The sequence below is a fragment of the Gavialis gangeticus genome, unplaced genomic scaffold, assembly GCF_001723915.1.
Source record: "Gavialis gangeticus isolate Ggan-Ray unplaced genomic scaffold, GavGan_comp1, whole genome shotgun sequence".
In the NCBI taxonomy this organism is placed as follows: domain Eukaryota; kingdom Metazoa; phylum Chordata; order Crocodylia; family Gavialidae; genus Gavialis; species Gavialis gangeticus.
In genome coordinates this window covers 7,178,892-7,197,918 of record NW_017728995.1, presented here as the reverse complement: position 1 = coordinate 7,197,918, position 19,027 = coordinate 7,178,892, and the positions used below count along the sequence as shown (strand labels likewise).

Here is a 19,027-nt window from a genome sequence, read left to right as displayed (position 1 = left end):
AGTTCAGAGGTGTTCTTAACTGGGTTTGTGGTTCAGTCTGTCCTGAAGAGGAGACCTGCTCAGATTGGGATCTGACCTTTCCTGATATATAAGGTTGTAGGTTCTGATCTACCCATATTCTTCTGTTTAGCTGAAGGAAATTGAAAGGTTTTTTTTTAAATAACAATGAGTAAGATACACTAGCTGAGGGGTTGAAAATACAAAATCTTATTAGGATGAAGGGTGTTTGCTATCAAAGCAGAACTTTCCCAGGGCACTTCTGAAACAGTGCCTGTAGGAAGATGAGTTTTCTAAATGACTTTTCTAACTTCTTTTTTGGCTCAGATTGGTAATTGGTTCATTTCCAGGTACTAGCAAGAATGTAAATATGGAATGAATCAACTTTTTCCACATTTTCTTTAGCAGCCCTTTTATGAAGACCAGATTTTCCACAGAGGAAATTAAAAAGTACATAAAACTGAGAAACCAGGGTGTTGTTGAGAACAGCATCAGCTTTCAATGTCACTTTATAACTGGCAGTGCATACTGTATTCAAATGGCATTAATATAAAGTACAAAGTTTGTTTCAATTAGTTTCATTTTTCTTTGAGAAAAGGAATTATCATAAATCCCTGAAATAACATTTGTCCAAAGAGATGTGTATCATTACTTTGGAAATCTTTTATGTCTGTTTTTAAATTACACTTCCTTGTAAAAATGACTATACACTGATTTAATAAATACATTTGATTTGTGTGTAATGCTTAAATTAAAAAAAGATGCAGCATAACTCTTATTTCCTGTACAAGATCGTCAAATAGTTTTTTCTGTAGTAAATTCAGTCAGAAGGAACTTTCTATTTTACTGTGCATATGTGTGGTTTTTCTTTGTCTGTTAGTGAAAAGAAAGAATTTTCATTAGGATTTGGTTCATATTTCTTTTTGGATGGTATTCTTTTGAATGATTTCTAAAATAATCTCCACTTCTGAGTGCATCTATAAACATCTGAAAATTTGATATTTGATTAAAGACAATTGATTTGGACAGCTCAAAAAGCCAGAACTTCATGCAAAGTGATATCTGGATTGCCATCTAAATATAAACCACATGTAAAGCAGATGCTGTAAATCTGCATTCAGACAAATATCCATTGATAGTTTTTAGTGGCGGCATCTTTCTAAGTTACAGCACTTTTGCACATTACATGCCATGTGAAGTGCAGTGTTTTGTATGCCAAGACTAAGTATTATACATGTTAAAGTTCCTTCCCTTTCCATTGTGACACTAGAAGTATAACCTTTATTGTCAATGTCTCAGCTGAATTTTCTAAAGCAGATGAGTGGAAATTCATGGAAATAGCATGTGTTTCACCATTTTCCTTTATTTCTCCCTGAGGACAAGCAGCTGTCAGGTCATCCCCCATTGCAGAGCCTGAAGCCATCAAGAGCAGGGATATATTTGCCTTGTTCTGAAGGGCAGCTTTTCTGCCGACTGCAGTGATCACATAAATACCTTCAGGCCAGTGTATCTGAGTCATCAGTGAGTGACCTCACTGACAATCTGAAACCACAAAATGCAACTTATGAAGCTTAGCTAGGCAGGCCAGCTCGATCTAGGTATCGAAGTAGCAATAAACAAAGAGGAATGAATTCATTCATGTTCACGCTTACATTTTTCAGGGCAGCGTGAAACTAATTCTAGAGACTAATAGTGGTATAAAACCCTTCTATAGCACTTTTCATAACCCTGTTACCTCAAGTGCTTTACAATAAAATCCAGGGTACCTAACAGAATTTGCTTTTCAATGTTCCTTATCTTTAATCTGTAATAACTTGCTGGGAACAAGGGAGAGTTCAAAAACCAAATAAACGTAGTGCTTTTTTATTTTGCAGACCTTGTGTATGGAAGTGGGGGAGGGCAATGTAGGTACCTACCAGTACTGCAAGCTTTCCCCCACCATCCCCTTCCACCATAAGCGTCAGTCAGAAAACCACACTACAGGCTGAAATGTTATATATGCATATGCATATATTTTGTAATGCATATATTTTGTTATATATACGCATAATATATGCATATATTTTGTTATATATACATATGCATATATTTTGTAATGTATATTATTACATTTTATGTAATAAAATGTATCCATCCAAAAATTACATATATATTAGGCCTGTAAGAAGTGGTTCGTATTTGCTTCGGATTCAGATTCGGCCAATTCGGGGGACAGTGATTCGGTTTGGTGATTCGAATCACTGTCCTGATTCGATTCAGAGATTCAGCTGCTGCTGAATCTCTGAATCAGCCAGGCCCATCTCCCGCCCCTCTCCCAGCCCAGCAATGGCAGCCCTGCCCGCCCCAGCTCCCGGCACTTCTTAAAAAAAAAGCCCTCGTGCTCACTGGATGCTGCCGGGCAGGGGGCGATCCCCGCTGCCCCCACTGCCCCACGCTGTGTGGGGGGCTCTGCATGAGCCCCCCTAACCTCCCTGGTCACTCCCTCAGCCCCCCCACGGGTGCCCTGCCCGGGCCAGCTCCAGCCGTTGAAGAAAAAAACACCCCAAAAACCCAGGACTCTTTGCTCCTGCCAATGAGGGGTGATGCCCACTGTCCCCCATTGCCCCATGACATGTGGGGGGCTCTGCACAAGCCCCCGAGGCCACTGCAAAAGCGGTGAGATCCCGTGTTTTCCTAGGCTTTTTTATTTTCTTAAAGGGCTGGACCTGGGCCGGGTGGGCCCCGTGGGGGGGGGCTGAGGGAGTGGGGGGGCATCAGGGGGCTTGTGCAGAGCTCCCCATGCAGTGTGGGGCAATGGGGATCACCCCCTGCCCAGCAGCACCCAGTGAGCACTGGGGCTTTTTTTAAAAGTACTGAGCAGGGGTGGGTGGGGCAGCCATGGGAGGCTGGGGAAGAGGGCAGGGGTCGGGGGGCTGGCAAGTGTCCCCCCATGGCCCCCTCCCCAGTCCCTAGTACTTACCAGTTTGGAGTCAGCTGCAGCTCCCTGCTGCAGCCACTGGGGACTGTCTGAATCATCAAAGCTCTCCAAATCTTTTGTAAAGATTCAGAGAGCTTTGAATTGTTTTGGACCTTTAAATTGGTCTCCTGATTTGATTTGGATTCAGAGATTCAGCCACCGAATCGGGCTGAATCTCCTCTGAATCAAATCACCACCTGAAGCTTCGCACAGCCCTAATATATATATATAAAATCCGTCCCAGTGAGGAGAATACACGAGTCATTAAGAACAACTTAAACTGAGATATTTATTTTTACTAACGTTGAAATTCACCTCAGATGGAGGGTGAGCACCAGGCCCATGGAACACCTGAATAAAAAGAGCTTAACAGCCTTGAACATCAGTTGAAGTCATGCCATGGGCTTATGTAGGGTTCTTCTACAGTCCCTTTTGCACCACACTGAATTTGAGCCTTAATAAAACTGAATTTCTCAGTTCAAACTTAGCCCTCTCTGCACTCAAATTAAGGAAAAGAATCTAAAGAAAACATGTATTGTTTATAGTTCTACTGATTTTGCAAACTTGCCAACAACCGACCTAAAGCAATGCCCGCTGAAGTCAATGGCAAGTTTCATTTGACTTTAAAGAGTGTTGGATTAGATGTTGTTTTCTCAACTGAACTGCCCTGTCAGCAATAGCATATTGATTTCCCTTCCAATTCACACGTATGAAAAAAATCTATGGTTGCCCCTTCATCCTTAGAAATGGAAGCATAGAGTATAATCAGTGTGCATCAGTCCTACCTTCACCCCCACAGAATTAATTCCTTCCTCATTCCCCATGGCACAACCAGAGAAGGAACATTTCTGGATGGGACCTGATGATGAGCTATGGTCACTCATTTTCAAAATATCTCCAAGCCTATGTCTGGTGTGGCTGAAGCATTGCAGTTTCTGTAGCCAACAGCATACAGCTAGTTTTATGTGCAAGCTATTTTTGACTACCCAGTCCCAATGACCAGATACCTCTTCATAGCTGGGTCAACTGGAGAGAAGCCATCGACACAAGTCTGAGGTGAGGCTCAAATTCTGTGGCTTTGAAGCCACAGAAAGACGCTTCAACTTCTATCACCACACCTGTCTTTTGCCCCTTTCAAGAACAGCTTGCAGCAGGAGCTCAGTCTAGGCCCACTGACAATCAAAACACAGGCCTTCCACTATGCCAGTGGCCTGCAACCTTTTTGGCCTGTGGGCCAAAATGACTCAGTTCAGCACAGAAAAGCTACTGATGCCAAAGCCCCATGTCCACAGACTGGAACAAATTGTTCTGTGGGCTAGATCTGGCTTGTGGGCTGCAAGCTGATGACCCCTGCACTGTGCTTTTTTGGGTGTAATTCTTCTGCACATGATTTTAATTTTTTTATTTTGATGCGTGATATGAGTGCTGTTCATGTTCACTATGTTTTGTCTATGAAGCACCTATAAAGTAAAAGATGTTTTATAAATAAAGTATGTTATCATCATTTAGGAGTAGATTCCATAAGTGGTCCACAGGGGGAGACCATTTACTTTTCAGATGGTGCACTGGCAATAAGCACAGGAGACACCTTAAAATGGCAGTGGACATATATTAAAAGTTGGCTAATTTAATTCTGTATACATATTACTTGTAAGGGAACTCTCAACACAAGTCCATAGATTTTCCAAATTGAGACTTTCTGCTCCAAGTTTCCTTAACCTTGGAGGAAGCCTAAATCAAGATCCAGAGTTTAGGTTTTAGACCCATCTCTCAGCTGCACATACAACAAAACGTTATACTTATTTTCACTGTAACTCATTACATGCTGTAGAAACTGTAGATCTCTTAACTTACCCAATCTAGGAGAATGAGCAAGCGCAAGAAACTGTTTCAAGATTTTTTCAGAGTTCTCAACCTTCAAAGAAAAAGGAAAATCACGCCAAGTGCTTGGTAGACATTGTAAGACAGAGACACTGTAACCATAGAAAATTAGCTGATGGGGAGCAATGGGTCTTGGTATCTCTCAGGGTCAGGTCCTATCATTTTACTTTCACAATACAACTCTTACAACATCAACAGATCCTTCAAACCACCATGAAATTGAACTAGGAAACTTTGATCAAAATTATGGAGGAGCGTCAGAAAAGCAGGAAGCTTGGGATCTCTGGATACTAATGTACTTTTTGTGGAGATGACAAACTGGAAATATGGCAAGAGTGATGTGGTCAGTGCTTGGAATATAGTCTGTAAGAGAGCTGAATGTGCTCTCTCCATTGGGATTACATTTTCATTTTAAAAGCTTGTTTCTTCCCTATTCTGGTCTCTTGAATCACATGTGCATACCATCAAATCAAACAGAAAATATGAAAATGCAAGTGTTCCTATGTGCTTATAAAAACAGAATATTCACAGAAGCTGTTCTGTAAATGTAGATTAACATGAGATCTAGGAACCTTGTATGACATCGGATAAATATTTACAAAATTTTGTGCTTTCATAGCTTTTTATACTGCAATCCAAGCTTATGTAAGTAGCTTATTTACATTAGCATCTAAAAATATTTGTCCTATCCTTGCCAGCATGACACATGCCTTAGGATCTCCATGTTTGAACAGTAAAGGGTTTATGAACTAGATGAGCTGCATCATTGTTAGTATGTAAGGCTCATAGCTGCATCATGCAATGCAAATTGCAGGACATACCTCTTTATCAGCCGAGCTGTATTTTAATGTTGCTGTCACATTAAATATTTGTTGCTCCAACTCAGTAAATGACAGAGTCATAAAGTGCAGAGATAGCCAGCATCTTAAGTGTTTTTGATACCTAATGTACATCCTGATATTGAAAATAAACCGCATACATTTAGGACTAATTATATGCAAGCTGTGATAACAGATTTATTTTACAAGCACTGAACTGTGATCCACAGCTGTAATAACAAGCTTAGGGAAAAAATTACCAAGATGGATAACTATGGATTGTGAAAGCAAATTGAACTTTTGTTTTGAAATGGTTTGGGTTGTTTAGGTATGTATAAATAGAAGGAACATGGAAACAAAAAGAAAGGATTGTAATTATAAGCCAGTTGGATGGCATTGCATAAAGACAGTGGCTCCTCTCTCTGTTATTTCTTAACTCATCTTACTGAGCTCAGCCTGGGACCAGGATGTTATGTTACATTTCAGGCAAATTGATGCGTCTTCAAGAACAATTGTCACTTTTGTGCATCGTTTTCTCAGTCAATTCCTTTTCTTGGAGGTGTGTTTAGTTAAATTAACTGACAGTCCCTTTGTTTAGTGACACAGAGTCCTTTAAATTCAATCCTGTGCAAACGATAGTTGCAGTTTTTCTGCCCTAGGAGAAGCTGTGGGAAGAAATGGTGACTCAGAGCCATGGTCCCTCCCTTCCTCCTGTCTTGTTCTTGTATAGGAGTAACTTAGAGTAAACCCTGAAAACTCTTCCCCTTGTGCCCAGCTAGCTACACAAGCCAACACACGTGAGGGCACAGCCAAGTATATGCCTATTCCACTCTGGCAGGCTTAGAATGCATCTACATTTTTTACACAACTGTGTTGCCAAGAGGTCTGGTAGCCACAGCTGGAACACTAAATAAATGACACAGTTTCAAGTGCATTAGTTTGCAGAATTCCATTAGCAGCAGCAGTTGAGTAGCTCTAATGCAGGTGGTAGAGTAATAATGAGGACACATGCAATGCAAGCTTGCACGTGCATTTGCTCTCCCCTTCCCTTCCTGCTCTCATCTATTTGCTTGGCTGCTTTAAGGCCACATTTAGGAGTTGCTGCTGCACATAGACTTACCTGCCCTGGCTTTAATCTGCCCTCTTTGAGAGCCATGTTCAGCCCTGGACTTTTGCTTGGGTGACTACGCTGCACTGAACCCTGTGCCACCTGATATCCTCTGCTATTGTCTAGTGAGCCAACACTTACCACAACTAATTATTGCTGTGCAGACTTACGCACAAAATGGTGAGGCAGAGCAGGAGAGAGAGAGAGAGAGAGAGAGAGAGAGAGAGAGAACACATGATTTGGAGCTCACGTGCCTGGCTAAAAATTACCCTACTGTGTTAGGAGCAGTCCAAAGTTACCCCTTACGAAACACTGAAAGCCAACACTTTGAAATTGCATCACTGTTTTAGGGTCCTGGCATGAAGAAAGGCGCCTAGACAGCAAGAGAGTTACCAGGACTGATTATACAGATGCATTGTTTCTGGCTAGCAAGAACAGTTTTCTGATAGAAGCTGTCCCTTATACAGAGGGGATTCTTTGCTCTGCAGCATTAGGGTAAGATTAGATGTTACAATTAAACTTTGTTATGGGCACTTAAAACATGAAGGATCACGTGTTCATGCTCATCAACAAGTGTTAAGTGCCCTCTATATATTTTGAAGTTATGCCATTAGCTTCCTGATGACAGATCAGGAATTATATGAGGAACACTGACTCATGGGTTTCTGACTAAGATGTCTCAAATGAATTCAAGGGAATCCGATGCTTGTATATTGAGATGGAATGGGGGAGGGGAGTAGGAAGTTAGTTACATTCTGAAAAAGTAGGAAGATCCCCCAAAAGGATTCCTGTATCAAGAACCTGCTCTAATTCCTGTCTAACAGCTCCATGACTAGCCACCTATAAGAGGGCAGTTCCTTTAAAGTACCCTCAAGCATAATGGATGCCCAAGTACCTGCTGCTCAGGGGTAAGAAGCTCCTGTCTAGTGATGAAAAGATTGGCTCTTTTCATCACTAGATAGGACGATGTCTAGTGATGAACTTTTTAAAGTCCCACTATGACTTAAAAAACTAGTTTACCTCCTACACTGTACCAGCCATACTGAAGGTATCAGCACTCCAGTTTTACTTACTGCAGCAGGGAGTTAGTAGGTAGCACAACTGAAGATAGAGAGTTGTAGAGTATGTTGGCACAAGCTCTTTCTTCTTTCTGCAAGTTGATCTGCAACCTCTAGGTAGACAAAGAATTTCTGGTTGCTTTAGACTGGAACACCAGATATGAACACAGGATCAAATGTTCTGTTGAGTTTGAGGGAAGCTCCTTTGCCTTTCTCTGTACCTAATGTTAATTTCTGAAGCCTCTAACACATAGGTCCTGATCCTGATCACACTTAGGTTGGATAATTCAAAAGAAATTCCACTCAATTTGGTCAGGTGTCACAGGCAAAAAATTGGTGAGAGATCAAAATTAAGTTCTTAATTTTAAACCTGGAATAGCACCAGAACTAGGGGAAGAAAGGAGTGCAATCCAAACCCTCTGAGACATGTCTCCAATTCTCCAGTATCCCAAAGCCAAGGGACAGAAGACAAGAAGTGCTGCCTTATGTTGCCAGTGTGTTACATTTCCCCATAGCTAATCCTCCAAGGCCAGTTGTATATGAGGGTATGGAGGGTGAACATGGTTGCTTTCAGTCCTCTTAACTCTTGCTCCAGCAGGATCTCACTTGCTACCCCTGGCTCTCCTAACTAACTGAAACCCACTAATACACCTCTCACTAAGGAAACCCTGTCACTTTTCATGGCTTCTGGTCAAAATAAGTAGTTTACAGAAGGGGACAGCACTAAAGACAATAATATGTAAGGCTTGCACTAATTATAACATGGCACTTAAGATGTTCTCTAGCATGATGCACCTTCCTAGTGTAGAAGACCACCTTTTGTAGCAGGCCTTGCCTTGCCTTGGTGAGAATACATGAGCACATGCCAGGCAGTCATGTCTTCTTCAGCTTACCAGAGGTGGATGGGTGATATTTCAGATCTGAAGCATATTTATCAAGTTGACCTGGTTCAAAACTACTTGTAGTACTATTAGGTAGATGGGAATTTAAAACAAGACAAACCATGCAAAGCATCTTAATGAAAACTTGTGCAGAATTCCATGAAACAAAAACTCTCAGAAGTTTTGCTCACCTACTACCACATTACACATAGCGTTAACTAGATGGCTTATGTCAGTGGTTCTCAACCTTTTTGGACTTGAGGCACCCCTCACTGGACTCAAGGCACCACTCCATAACTTCTGTGAATTGAATGGCACCCAGTTTCAAAAACTAATTTATATATTACAGCGATTACCCACTTGCACAAGGGCTGGGCAATGCGAGTAAGGAAATGTTTAGGCAGGAAAAAAACTAAGCCTAGGTTTATCTACTTATCTCCTCATACCTCATCTACCTCCTCACACCTTGTGGCACCCTTCAAAGGATCTGGCAGCACTCTAGGGGGGCCTGGAATCATCAGCCTATGCTGTCCTCCCTGCCTGTGGACCTCCTTTCAGTGTCAAACCAGAATTATATCCTTCTTTTCCTTAACTTAAAACACATACAAAGGAATTCTTAAATTTCCCTTCTCCTGGTTTTATTGCAGGTATGGCACAATATCAGTGAAGTATACTCTTATTACCTGTCCATGTCAGGAAAAGTGTTGTTTCCGGGACAACTATTTCTCACTTCAGACTTTTACCTGCAAAGAAAAGGAAACTGAATTTTAAAAAGGCAATTTGTTTAACTTGGAAAGCGTACCGTTTATGTGCTAGATGAATTGGAGTGAACCCGATTTGTGACCGGCAATAAAAATAAAGGGAAAGAAAAACATTCCTCTTTCCCAATTGAACTTGGATTACATTGGCTAAAAAGAAAGAGCTGCATTATTTGTATAGTTTTGCAGTGTTGACAGATGAGAAGTGGGATGGTAGGATGTTCTACAGTAGGGGGAGGGGGCTTTCAGAAAGAATGAATAGTTAAGAAGCTTTAATCCAGGTTTCTCTCTACTCCCTGGAAGTATCCGCATTGAGTAGGTGTTGGGGGAAATTTGAAAGAGGGGTAGGAAACAGGGGCATACTTGGTTTGGGGAAGAAAGAGACAATGCCATGGGTTGGGCAAAAAACTGACTCAGGAAACCTGGCATCTGTCCCTGGCTCTGCCTCTGACCTGCTATGCATTTGGTAAAGTCCCTTGGACATGCCTACACAGCAGGCGATTTTGCAAAGCAGCAATATAGTCAAATACACAGTACTGCTCCAAATCCAGGCCCTCTAAAACCAGAAGCAGTGAACTAGTTAGCACTGCTGAGGGCGAAGAGCCATTTCACCTGCTGCAGCACTACCTTGCTTCCTGTTTGGAGATAGTATGTGCAGAGCGGCACAACATGTGAGAACATGCCACTGCCTGTCACTGTTAGCTTGTGGTGCAGACATGCCTTTCCTTTCCTTGTCTATTTGGAGTATGGGCTATTCAGAACTGGGATACTCTTGTAATGCATATTTGTAAAGGCCCTAGTATGATAGGACCTGACTGCGGTGGGAGCAGATTGCTACTGTAATATGTATAACAGCAGCAGTCACCATCACTCCTCAGTGACTTTTGTCATTTCTTTCCAAGCCTAACGTGGGCTTTCTAAACCATGACTAAGGCAGGATGTAGTTGTAATTTGTACAGTCAGTCAAAACACAGAATCCTAAACTCCATGAGATTCATCATAATAGATTTATCAGTTTGAAATGCTCTTTTAATCTGAAAGTTTGTCCTGTTAGGGTCCATTGGGCACCGACTTCATTTGAGTTCTCTCTCAGCAATGTCACAATTTTCACAGTTAAAATACATACTTTTATTGTGGTGGCTGATATGGCTTGAAATTTCTAAGATTTTCAGACATATTAAGTATCACATTTCTTTCACTACCAACCCCCACACTGCACTTCTGGCAAAGCCATGTCTCACATTAACACAAATCAAGGCACTTTGGCTGAGTGTGTGGGTTGGGGAGGGAAGGGCAGAAACCACTTATGGTTGCAGTTTGGGAAAGCGCACTTGCTGAGCCTGGGGTTTGCCAACAGTGCTTACCACATTAACACCACAAACGAGACACACTAGGTGCTACTTTACATTTCACAGCCTCAGAACTACTGTGACTGTGCCAGGAAATCAAGCTGAATTCAACTGAACAGCAGTGGACCTTACTACATTTGTCATTTAGTTCTTACTCAATTTCTTCCATTTGTAGGTATGTTTGTTAGGTCAGATGCTCAGGCATGGCCAGAATACACAGAGTTAGCATCACAGCTGTGGAAAAAGAAACTTAAAACTCTAATCTCAACAGCTCTAGGAATTGGGCTGCTGTGCGCTGCTTCCTGCCTACATCATGCTGAACCGTAATGTTCCACAAAGGTATGACAATATAAAGATTAAGATAGTCAAGGGACATCCTGACTGTGACCATGTGTAACCAGGCCCCCTTCTCTGGTGATGTGGCTGCATGAAAGGGAACATGGCAAACTGCAAGCAGATGTATGCCTCTGCCAAATTATTCTTACACACTGCTGCTGAGTGGGGTTTTATTACACTGGCAGTAGAGCACAAAGCAGCCATATCACTCCAAAAGCCCATCCATTTGAGTCTATGGAGATTTATCTCCTCAACCCACATGAAGGCTTTAAGAAAGCAGCAAATCATGGCTTTAGGGTGAGTTTAAATCTCCCAGTTGCAAAACATCATGAAAGGGGAAACAGCTGGTTGCAGCTGTTTTTCTGGGTACTTTGGTCTTGGCTTAAGAAGATTGATCTGGCACATGAACTTAGCTTTAGTTTCTAGGGTCATTTCACTGTCTGCATCTGACTTGTCCAAACTGTCTGCTATAGCGTTCAAAGAACACTTCACAAAATCCAGCACAGCATTTGTTTTGGCCATCAACATGGATAAATTGCCATGCAATCCATCTCTGGAGATCTGGCTTCAAGTCCCAGCTCAGCCATGGACTTTCTTTAGGACTTTACCCAAGTCATTTAACCTGCCCCATAGAAATTCCCTTGCAAGAATCAGGTTTGCCCTGGAAGTGATTTTGCAGACTGAGAATCCCTGGTCTTGTGCATGGTAGATGCTTATAGCTTGAGGGATCTCGGTTTACATCTCAATTGAAGCATGGACTAACCTGATCATGGGGTACTGCGATAGGGTTGTCAAGGGAAAAATCTCCATTTTTACTCAGCAAAAGGCACGTTTCTCAGGCCTTACAGGAGTTGCCATATAGTGGACAATTCTAAAAATAAAATTCTAAGATATGTAGGATCATTATAGATTAAATACTGATCTTTTTGAAGATCAGGGTTTTTACTTTTTAGCTCAGTTTCCTGGCCAAATTTTCACTAGGTAATTAAATTCTATCTTCCTAAATGCCACTGCCATTTCAGCTGGATAAAGTATTCTTCACTTTGTGTCATAAAGGTGTCATTTCTCTAGCCTTCTTGGATCTTAGTCACATCTCTTGGGATTACAGGTCTGCAAACTGATTAAGGGAGAAGAGGCTACTGACAGCGAGGGCTGGAGATGAGAACTTATATTTACTATTCCTTTTACATTCATGGTGAACATGATTAGGGCATTTAACCTACAAAATTATGTATGAGGATTTGTTTTACAGCATCACATACAGATGATGCGAAATCAATGGACTGCTCTGAACTGCTGTTAAAAATGTGCATAGTTTTCTGAATATCTACTGTCCTCTCAAAGCACATGTGTAGTTTGAGTCTATACTTGCTTGAAGGGTAAAATAGACCCGTGTGTCAGAAATGAAGAACATTTTTTAGACATATTTCTGGATATTTCAGGTTGCGTCCCCACTAGTCTCATGCATCTTCAGGAACCAGACATTTACTGTAATGCATTGCTTCACGCAGAAAACACACTTCTGAAATATTCAGTTTAACACTTTTTACTGTTTTATTCAATCATAGCTATAAAAGGATGAACCAGGGAGTGGAAATAATTGAGAATTTACACAAAAAGTTTGCATCATACTTCATGTTTTGGAGAAGTTGATTGTGTATGCTTAATAGTCAAAGGTCTTATTTTTATGTGCTCATTGAGTTGCTTTTCCGTACGGATTAAAAACAGGCTTGTATTTAGAAGAAATATCCTAAGAAAGTGCACACTGTAGCAAAATTTAGATCGTTTAAAAAAAAGTTGTGTTTGAAAAGATACAAATTTAAAAAAATACAGGCTAAAAAAGTCAGTAAAGGGAAATTTTTAAGTGTCATGAAATAAAGTCACTTGTTTGTCAAAACATGGACTCTATAGATTGCCTTTTTTATATATATATTTGGTTCATTAATTGATTAGACACCATTTGAATTGACCTGAACTAATTTAGTTTTAGAGCACCACCTGTAGGAAAGCAGTGATCATTTGAAAGACACTTCACTATTTTTTATTCTTCAAAACCAAGCAGTAAATTTGTGTTAGTTTTGAAACAGGTACGGATAGTGTGCTGGAAATTCTGATTTGTAGCGCTTGTGAAATGTAGAATGAACAATCAATTTGGAAAATTTTTAATTTGCTTTTATTACCTATGGCTTCTTTCAACTGGTTATTGTTACTGGCAACCTTCTATAGGTGTATACACAAAATACAAAATGCTTTAGCACAAGTTTGATAGAAAAATATGGGAGTTTATTGGAGTATACAATATATCAGGAATCTAAACTACAGTATGCTTTAATATATTTGTATCCTGAAATAGCTGCCAGTGAAGGTAAGCACAAAACCAGGATTTTACATGATACACAATGACAAGTAAATGTGCATTTGAGGTGACAAATTGGACCTTACAGGGGCAATACATTTCTTCAGAAAAATCACAGTAGGAAGTTCAGTTTCCCTGCCCTGTTGATAATTGAAATTTGATACAGGTTAGATGTGACTTGATTGAGGAAATAGCTTATAAGGAATAATGTAGCTAACAATTTTTGACTTTTTTTATTCCTGTTCCTGAATTATAGAAAGCAGCTTGCTAAAGTCTCAAGTGAGACCTGACAAAAAATGTCTTGCATTCAAAACCTTGCCTAACTTTATCCCAACTGTATGGATGGTCTAGTAAAATATATCACCCAAAGAAATCCTTGCCTCTTAACACAGATTCTCAAGTACATTCATTATTTAAAATTCAACCTTTTCAGTGAGTGATCCAACCAGGTTACGCCAGCTATAGTTGTAATTTATTATAACATATTTTATATAATTAATCAACATGGCATGCTTTTCCCATTGTTGTAATAACTTCACACTGCACTGCAACAGTTAGGTACAAAAATCATCCAAGTAAGAAACAGATTTAAAAAAAAGTGACATACAACATTTGCTGTTGGCTAGTTACAGTTACAGTTCAACATACAATATAAACATATCTTCTGCTTAATATCTGAGCAGATGGCCTATAATTCCAATTATCATGGGCATGTAAAATAGTAAAGCATGATGGCTTCAATGTCCAGGAAGAGTAAACTTAAAAAAAATCACGGACATAAAATTTAGATTTATCCACACCCTACCAGAATGCCTACTCGTAGTTGTTTTAACTCTTATCTTGACCAAATGTTTCTATGAAGACATAATTATCTGGGAAGTTACTTGTGGCTTCAGTCTATATTTCAGCTTTCCTAGTTGGTCCTCTGGTTGACATCCCTTGCAATGACAGAGTGGACTTAGAAATTGAACTAGTATTCACCATTATGGTGGCTTCTCATCCAAGATAGAAACATTGCAGGGCAGCATGGCAAAGGTAACACTATTTTTCTTTCAGTATCAGTTCTGGGGAATAACTAGATTTTAGTATGCATTGGCTGAGAAGTAATTTATCACAAGTACTAAATTTGATGTTTACAAAGACCAACCTCCACCTCCCCCTTCTGTCCCCCAAAAGCAATCAAAAAACCCAACCTTGATATCTTACGCAGCTGTTAACATAGTGCTCTCCGAGTTATTGGCATATACAGAATTTTCTGTTAACCTTCAGATTTCGTCTTGCCTTGTCAGAAACAATTGAGAGAGGATGCCCAGTTGCTAGTCCATGGAGAGTTGCAGTGTGCATGAGCCTAGCTTTATGCATGGTACGACACTGAAAGCCTTGGTATTTAGCACTGCTAGGCTTCTTTATTCAGTTAAGTATATTAAACCAACTGATTAATCATCCTTTGAAAACAATCCAGTTAATGAGCGCTTGGAGTCATTTAGCTGTAGGAGGTAGAGTGATAAAAATGTAGTCCCTTCTCTTCAATGTGGTCAGAAAACGCATTTTTAAATGTGATCCAACTACATCAATTTCCATGGAGATGGTATTTGAGGGGATTTTTATTTTTATTTTTTAACTGACAGAAAGGATGCTAGGTTGGGTGCTTGCAGTAAATAGCAGGTAGTCTGGCAGTTGAGATCATAAGATTAAGGGAAAAGGAAATGCTGCTTTGGGAAGGAGGCAACAGCATGAATGAGGAGAACTTGTCTTCAGTAGCCAAGGACTACAGGCATGAGAGCAACTAGGAAAGTGGTTAGCTTGGGGTATCTGATGGTGGAGTGAGACAGCAAGTGTGTAGGGGAGAGCTGGAAAAACAACCTTGACTGTAGGAGGCGTCAGGGAATAAGTCTGGGTAACTCTGGATAAAACAGAGATTGAGCAGTGTTATGGAAGGGTAAATTTATTCATACCCCTCAAGAGCACTTTCCCAAGGCTGAGCACTGTTTGTGTTTGGTGCTATAAAAGGTGTAAGGATTTCAACTGGAAACAGAAATGTATGCAGCCAGTCAGGTATTTAACAGTTCACAACAATGGCAATATCTACCAGTTTTGGACAGAGATGCATACCATATCCTATGTGGGATTTAGGTAAGTGGAATGAATTTATCCAAGCAAAATACTGGTAGATAACCAAGGCTAGATCAAGTATGGGTAAATTCATCCTGCCTACTGTAGGCTAACGATATGCACGTCTGTCCAAAACTGGTAGGATTTACCCAAGCTGAGTATAGGTAAATCACTAAGGTGGTCACAAGTTTTCTTGTCTTTAAACATAATTAAAAACAAAACCAAGCAACAACAATAGAAACAACTACTCAGAATAGCACTGTGCCCCACAACAAGCTGGAATATTGGAACTGACTCAAAGGACAGGCTGCCATAATGAATGACACTTTTGGGTTTTTCTGGGAGGTCTTCCACATATATATTGAGCCAAGCTCATCCAGCTTGACCAATCCGACGTGATAGAGGGCTGGCATTCCTCATACAGATAGGACTAGTTTTTTACTATGTGTAGCCTACTTTTGTTATCTGAATGTGGCTTCAGGTAGCGCAGGCACAAAACTATGATAGAAAATAGTGTGTACGATTCACATGATGGCATGCACTAATTTGAATCATCATTTCTGACTGGAATATTGTTATATTAGGAAGGATTCAAGAATGTTCAACTTAACATGAAGTGCAGTTAAAATGCAAGCAACTGCATGTTCAAGCAGTTTAGCACATATTAAGTGTCCTTCTGGCATTGAAAAGTTGTTCCCTTTCAAGTGAGGGGTCTCTCTTAACACATACTAATTTTAATAAGATGCTACATTCCAATGATTTGCAACCATTGCAAGTGAATGCCTGACAAGGCTCTAAGATTATTTTTGGTTGCTATGTTAAATGAATTTGTTGGTTAGTTCAGTTCTCAGAAGGCCACAATCCATGTTCTGGAAATCCCCAGCAGAGGCAGAGCAAGTGCCCAGGGAAGAAGGGTAGGGAGGGGCATACTGACCACTGGAGACTAGTAGGGTATGGGGGAGGAAGTGGGGAGAGGAAGAAAGGGAAAGCAAAGTCCTATCTGCCATTACTTGTCACCCAGCAAAGCAATTGCTATTGATACCACTGCTGCTGTAGCAGCATCAGCCAGGGTGGCAGCAGCACCATGGTGCAGGCTTCCTGGTGCCCCGTTCTCTCTGCCTGCCCCCAACATGCTATTAGGTGCAGGGCTGTGCCTGCCGTGAAAAATACTTCCTGAAGTATGGGGGAGCACCATCTACTCACCCCGTCTCGTCTCCCAGATACATGGCTGTGTGTGGGACTGCACCTGCTCAGCACCCGTGGCTGGGAAATGTAGGGTTGCCCCTACTGTGGCACAGACTTTTGGTGGGGGTGCATTTTGGCACCCCCTCAATAGTCAGTGCCTGGGGCTGGTGCATGCTCACCTCATCCCCCCAGTTATACTACTGATCTCCAGCATAGTTATGGCTTTGGTTGAGTTTACTGCTTCAGCTGAGAAACCAATAACTTAATGGTCATGGGTATTTTCTTATACCCTAGCCTTCAGAGGTATTCCCTGTATGTCAGATTTAGGACACAATAACAGGACAGAGTCAGGAAGTTTGTCTCTGCTACTACTGTTTGTCAGTAGGTAGGGCCCATTAGTCCACAGACTGGTCAAATTAGCACTTTTGAAGAGTATTGAAGTAACACACAGCGCACATGTAAGCACATGCAAATTTTTAAAAAAGCAGACTCTAAATTTCCATATTCAAATTCAAGAGTGCAGGTCCGTAGTAATGATTTTTTTTTCTAGCTAATATCAAAATACAATACTATATGCAAAGCTATTGACATTTATCAGTGAAAACTGACCTTTGGCTAATTACTTCCACTAAAGTTTTAACCAACTTTCCCTTTATTTGCTACATTTCATATTTCAAAACAGTTCAAAACCTGAAGCAGTTTTTTATTGTTTCATTTTGAGTCCACAGTTCATAAACACAAAAGACAGCCACATGTAGATTTTGCTTCAGTTGTTTGTGTAGAAGAAATACAATTCACTAGCAATATATTTTTTACCTTACTTTAGAAGAAGGAATGTAGCCATGGACCTAAAAGAAATCTCAGTGTTTAAAAGTATACAGCATTTTACTAAAATAGTCCAAATTCACTAAAGTAAAATTGTTAGTTTGCTAATTTTCCTTATATACTTATCAAATAACAAAGGAGGACCAAGGACAAACTAACTGAGTTTTGGGGAGGTCAAGTGAGGATTGGTAATTATCTAAATAACCAATTCCAGCTGGGAAGTCAACAACAACATAAACTGTTACTACCATCTGATCACTGTTGAGGGATCTATCTGAAATGAACTGCAAATACAGACAAAAACATATGCACATATGCGTATGTGTGTGTGTAGAAGGTGTTGTGTATGTATTAGATTTGGTATTATATATTCATTCCTTATAATGGTGGCTTCTGCAGTTTATCCAATGTTGTTAAAACTATTTATGTGCAATGATATATCCTATGTGCAATGAGATAATAATTTAATTGTTTTTACTAATGTTGAAAAGCTATTGAAAAGAGATGACTACTCTACTGTATGGCTATTCACCACCTGTGAAATGCATTTTTGTTTAAATACAGATAAAAACAGAGCAAAAGGATAGGACTAATAGCAAAAGTCAGACTACCATCTTTTTAAGGATGTTTTCAATTAAAATATCACAAAACTTTGTGTATGCAGCTGAACTATAGATATAATTTACCTTGTCAGCTCTTGCTGCATCAAAACTATGTATTTTTTTAAAGAAAAGTCATTCCCTGAATAAAAAGTGAATCAAGTTCATAACCCTTCCCTGCCTATTTCCGCCTTCTGTTTTGCCTTTAGACTGTCTCTGAGCCCTAGAGCAGAATGATATCATCCCTGTACTCTTTAATTATCTATTCCTCCCTCACTGATGTACCAGAGACTGGACCAGGAGTCAAGACACTGCTGTTAATAAAAACCAAAAAATTGTCCATTTGTTTTTTGTTCAGCTGCTCTGTGTTACAGGCATAAATGTTTCCTTTTGATCTAATTTGTTGCATACATCAATATATAGTCTTCATGGGGGAGAAGAAAATAAAGGACAGATTTTTCTTGATGCTGAAATCACCTGGACAACATAATAGCAATACTTTAAGGGAGAGACAGGGTTTGCCTCCCTACTCCATGGACCAAGGTCAGCACCCAAGTCCAACGAGGTCCAGGGAATCCACAGAGGCTGTGGCCTGCCACTCAGCACCCTCCTACTAGCCTTTACTTCCAGAGGCCATGCTTCCCCTCTACTACATACTGCCAGCTGATGCCTGAGGTTCCTTCATAAAGCACATTAGCAAATGGAAACTCAGCAGTTTAGGAAGGGAACTACCTCCATTAGTTCTGTTTCAGGCACTTCCACCTTCAGGGCTAGAGGAATGCAGGACCAATGTATGAAGGACAATGAT

The 19,027-nt window shown here is 40.4% G+C and overlaps 1 long non-coding RNA gene across 1 annotated transcript in view; it reads right to left on the bottom strand.

Annotated features, from left to right (window-relative positions):
* Nucleotides 1-474: 474 nt before the first annotated feature.
* Nucleotides 475-19,027, bottom strand: part of LOC109287920 — a 137,953-nt gene continuing 119,400 nt past the window's right edge. The window contains exons 2-4 of the long non-coding RNA XR_002095009.1: nucleotides 9,383-9,442; nucleotides 4,808-4,868; nucleotides 475-870 (exon numbers count right to left, since the gene is read on the bottom strand). This is a non-coding gene — a long non-coding RNA (uncharacterized LOC109287920). The remainder of the gene's footprint in view (nucleotides 871-4,807; nucleotides 4,869-9,382; nucleotides 9,443-19,027) is intronic.